At 44.7% G+C, this 5,486-nt stretch overlaps 1 pseudogene across 1 annotated transcript; it reads right to left on the reverse strand.

Annotated features, from left to right (window-relative positions):
* Positions 1–4,421, reverse strand: LOC311017218 (immunoglobulin superfamily containing leucine-rich repeat protein 2 pseudogene; annotated as a pseudogene). Its single transcript has one exon. The product of its transcript is annotated as an immunoglobulin superfamily containing leucine-rich repeat protein 2 pseudogene (transcript).
* Between the last annotated feature and the right edge of the window lie 1,065 nt (positions 4,422–5,486).

Consider the following 5,486-nt stretch of genomic DNA (forward strand, 5'->3'; position numbering starts at 1 on the left):
GTCAAAACTTTATTGAGGCACGTAGGATGAGGAGAGTTAGTTGGGATATTTAAACACTTTGGTTAAATCCTACTACTTCCTGTCGGGGTATAAAACAGAGAGAAGACCCAAAGTTACTCTTTAAGTCAAGACTTTGTACACGAGAGACGCCACACTGAGACGTACAACGACATGCAGGTCTTCTAACACAGAAACGGTTGGAACAGGATGGACACATGACCCAGATACAACAAGGCAGGAACTTCACACTCACAAGTGCTTGTACTGTTACACACAGTATGCAGTCTGCATTTTTTTTTTTTACCAGTGAGACAGAGAGCTTATAGTTTTCTTTAACATGAACACAGTCATAATCATACAAATGTTCACAGTATTACTGGACAACAAGCTCATAGCAGCAGAACACAGTAGTTTTCTCTTTGAAAAGACACAGTTTTTTCAAACATTTAAACTTTTATGAGCGGATTGAGTTATTGTATTTTAAGCAACTGCACTCCTAATACCACAGCACACATTTACTGCACGTTTAAAGCAGAGTTATGCTATATGTAAGTGACAGAAGCCCATTTAAAGTGCCTACATCAAGACACAAGCTTTGTTACATTTGATTTAATGCGTCTTTTTGTTGTTATCAAAGCTCCATTGTTCTCATCCTGACACCAGTTGGCATAAATCAGGGGCTTTTTTTCTTTTTCACTCATTAGCTGCTTCTAAGGAAGATGTTTTTTTAACGATGTTCAGCCAATAAGTTTGTTTACAAGGATTGTTTTCTGGCAGAACATTTGAATTTGGCCCTCGCTGTTTTGAAAAGACACATTCATGGCAGCTAATCAACGGAATGAATCACTGACAAAATGCACAAAAAAAACACAAATCAACAAATGAGCCTTTGTGTTTAATGTGATTCCTTATTACTCCACCAAGAAGATAATATGTTCCCCTTTGTTGTTTTTTGATTCATGCATTCAAGTCGGAGATTTCCTTGGTAAACTGGGTACTTAAACTTAAACTTTAACTTATTGTATCACTAATTATCCTTTTAAACCTGTAGTCTGCAAACTAATCCAAGTATAACAATATTAAATTGACTTGATTATTTCACATTACTTTTGGATTACCTCAACTTTAAATATGCAGCTAAAGAAGAGGAAAACAGGGAATTGGAAAGTTATTTGTAAATTATTTATGCAACGTTTCATGTATTCCGTTTCTCCTCAAGCCTTCGAGTTTACTGAAATTCAGAAAATAGCGATATCACCAGTGGATTTGTAAAGAAAAGCTATGTTGATCATTTATGTTTCTCACTGCACTTCCTTAAATACATTAAAATACTGTATCTGGTTCACGCATGATTGCCTATCACTGTGGTGCAGATCTGGATCCAGAGGCTCTTTAAAAAAATGATTTGCATTACCTTGTGCAGCCATGGGGATTGTATGCTTGGTGAGCCAACTAAAGCTGTACGTAAGTTGGGCGTTCAGCCCTGTTTGCAGTCTAAGTGAATTGTCTTTATGTTTTTGTTCAGCCTGTGGCTGCAACGCATCACCAATGACATCTCAATAAAAGATGACGCTGCACAGACCCCGAATGCTTTGATGGCGTGTCAACTTTAATAACCAGACCCAGCTTCTCTCTCACAAACACAGACTGGATGTACGTATGCTTTATAGTGTCGTCTATAGAAGTTGTTTTTCAGAAGTGGACATGAATGCATCAGAGTTTTGTAGGGGGGTTACAGGCCTAGTTCAGCTTTACACTAAAATAGCAACGGCTGGTAACCTGTCTAGTGGCTGCACGATGCAACTCTGCAAGTAAAGCAAATCAATGTATTTTGAGTCTTGTCAGATAATAATGTCACCTTTGCAAGTCTAAAGGAACCTTAACCGTTGGCACTGAAGAAAAAGAAATCCTGTTTATCCCATCAACTGTATAAAAGAAGTGGATGCAGCTCCCGGGTCTGAAAAGTGAAGCCTTGAACTTGAATTCTTTCTAATGTCCAGCAGAGGGCGACTCCTTCCGTTACAAAAAGAACATGAACCTACTTCTCAAATTAGATAAATTAATTAAATGAGAAGGCAGGGTATGCTTTAGGGCGTGGCTGCTTTGTGATTGACGAGCGGTTACTACGGCGACCTATCAATCAGAATCGACATGTGTATCACTCGCCAACTCTACTCTCTCGTCCAAATTTGGCAAAAATCACTTCTGATGCGCCAAAACGGTGATCCAACACGTGGCCACGTCCACTTCTTTTATACGGTCTTTACTTTCACGCTTTAACTACATGCAAAAGTAAACTGCAAATGAATGTCAATAATCACTGATTTGGATATTTGTAGTTGCTTGTAATATTCACTGCTTCGGCTCCCAGAGACAACCTATCGCTGTACTCAGATCCCACTTCACAGCTGTCGTAATGGCCGCGGCACTGAGACAACGAGAAGGACTCGGTCATGACACTTTCCTCCGTGTCGGCCTCTTTCTCCCCGCCGTCGCCGCTCTCCGTCTCCCCATCCTCCTCGTCCAGCTGGCTGCCGTTGATATTCCTCCGGGACTCGGTGTGCGGTGCACGGATGTTGAAGTTGGTGGTGAGGTTCCTCTCCATGTGGTACTGGTCTTTGGCCTTCAGGATCAGCTTGTAGGTCTTGCTGCGGTACTTGTACACCAGGTGGAAGCACGTCGCCCCGATGAGGGGGGCGGTGGACACGGTCAGGAGGCAGATGCTGACGGAGATGATGATGAGCAGGTTGGGGACCCTCTTCCTGGTGGTGAACAGCACCTGGACCTCGCAGTCCTCCCCCCTGTAGGTCAGACACAGGGAGTAGTTGGTGCCGGGTCGCAGGCCGCTGAATTGATAGGTGTTGACGCCCTCCTCCATGCGCGACCACTGCATGGCTGAGTGTCTGCGGTCGGCAGTGACGCACAGATACAAGCCGTTTGAACTGACTTCTTCTTCAGCGGCGTCTTCGAGGGAGCTCTCATCAGACGTGGCGCCGTTGTCCCTGGGTATGAGGAGGGGATTGAGTCGCACCGTTGCCTCTGTTTCCGACACCGACAATGCAATGACGCCAAAGTCAAACGTGTACTGCTTGATATCGTCCAGGCTCCCGTTAAAGACGTGGCTGGATATGTAACTGGTGTTTGCCGTCCGGCCGCATTTACTGGCTTGTGATCGATGAGCCACTGCCTCCTCGGAAGACTTGATCCCCGCAGTCGGCGGGGAAGTGGGTCGGATTTTCATGATGCCGTTTCTCTTTGAATCATGGAGATGAACAGAATTCAACACAGATGTTTTGTGTGTTGCTTGTGGGTGTGTTGTAGTGTAAGCGGGTGTTGTGGGGATTCTCTTGGCAGGCGTCGGTTTAGGCGAGGCCGCCACCTCCACCTCCACCGAATCCTCAGCTCTTCCAAACTCGTTCGTGGCCGAGCAGCTGTAGTTGCCGCCGTCTTCCTTCCTGAGGCGTGAAATGATGAGAGTCCCGTTGTTAAAGACTTTGACGGGATATTGAGTCAGCAGGGAGTCCTCTTTTGATTCGGCAGAGTCGTCCTCAACGAAGGACAAAGCCAGCTCTTGCTTCCAGCCTTTGCTGTGGATATTCCACATGACCAGAGGCTTTGGGTTTCCCCTGAATTCACACGTCAAAACCAGCGTGCTCCCTTCGTGGAACGTCGTGTTGGGAACATTCGGCTCCGTTCGTATCGTCACATTGGTGCTCGTGCACTTTGACTCGGGCAATTTAACAATCACTTTCCCTCTAAGTTTCGGTGGAGTTGCACAAATGATGGAATTCTGCTCCGGGACTGAGATGGATGTTGTTGAGATCCAGTCTCTGAGCCAGTCCAGTGAGCAGGTGCATGCAAAAGGGTTATTGTAAATTTGCAAGTGGGACAAAGACAGCAAATCGTCAAACGTCCCTTCAGTTATAGTTATGAACTTGTTACTGTTGATGCGGAGCGACCTCAGGTCTTTGAGGTTGGAGAAAGCGTCCCGCGGCAGGTGGACCATCTCATTGTGGTTCATTTTCAACAGCTGCAGGCCAGTGAGGTTCTGCAGATCCTCCCAAGGAAAGTCCACAATTTTATTGTGGCTTATGTCAAAGTTACGCAGGTGAGCCAGAGGCACGAGGGTCCCGGGTTCGATCGAGACGATCTCATTGTTGGCCATCCACAGAGACGTCACCCGGGTGACGTTGTCGAAGACCCCCAACGGTATCAAAGTGATCTTGTTGGCAGAGAGACTCAGAGTTTTCACATTAGGGGGCAAACCCTCCGGGACTTCCATTAAGTCTTTGTAGGAGCATTCAGCAAAATGACGTCCGTTTTTATCCGTGCAGGAACAGAGCTCAGGGCATCCCAGACCGGTGGAGAAGACTGCAGCCGACCACACAGTGAAGAAGAGGATGTCTGCGGCTGCCATTTTCTTTTCCTCCTGTAAAACAGCATCACAGTCCATATCAATCAATGGATTACACTCGTTTAGCAGAATTCATGCAAAATCATTGTAGGAGAAGCAATTTAAAATGAAAAATACCACAAAGATTTCAGCATTAAGAAAACGAACCGTAAGCGAAACAATACAGGATCACCTCTCATTCTAACTGTGGAAATGATTTGTTTTATTACCCGGGAAGACTTTTCATGTTGTGTAAGCTTCTCACTGGTCAAGTAAAATGATATATATTCTCATAAAACATTAGTAATAATAAGAGAGATGTTACAAATGAAGACTTCTGAATGTGGATTATCCAGAATAAACAAGACGTTCTTTACAAGAACTGCATGATCTTTAAACTGAATTATTCTTGGAGCCCTCCAACCCAGTTCCATTCACCCCCAGAGGACAGACAAAGCTCAGTCATAGACATCCCAACACCTGGATGCATTAAACCCAAAACAACCTGGATGGATTAACCCTTTGGTCGGACCTGTTAAATGGAGCAGAGAGAGGATGCACTAAATCTGGAGCAGTTGCTCAATTTATATTGTCATCCTGATTTTTCATGCTGTAATTCTGCTATTTTGGGCTGACTGTCCTAGAAAAAGAGATCCTTCCTGTGGTGCTCTTCTTGGATTGTTTTTAGTGTCTAATGTTAAATACTGCAGGACTGAGACGCCCTTTAAGGCAAATGTATGAATTTGGTCCATATAAATAAAAGACTGCCTCAGTGTAAATGGCTCATCCTCACACCAATTAATTTTCCTTTGATAATATGACACTTTGATCGCTTCTCGGCTACCTATACTGTCGGATTGACCCACATACCCAGTGTGGGAACCTAAAAGAGATGCAGATTTTAGTTATGAAGATGCCCTGGGCTGATAAAGTATCATTCCCCCATGTTTAATTCACAGGGGAGGAGGGGTGTCATTGGCAGAAGCTTCTGGTACCAAACTACGCAGCAGCCTCCGGGCTCTGTCCTTGGTGCTGAAAGGCAGCCGCATGTCTGCTCTGTTTGTTTACAGTCTGATCAGCTGCTGCGTGACAT

This window comes from Eutrigla gurnardus (genome assembly GCF_963514095.1).
Source record: "Eutrigla gurnardus genome assembly, chromosome: 1".
NCBI classification, from domain to species: domain Eukaryota; kingdom Metazoa; phylum Chordata; class Actinopteri; order Perciformes; family Triglidae; genus Eutrigla; species Eutrigla gurnardus.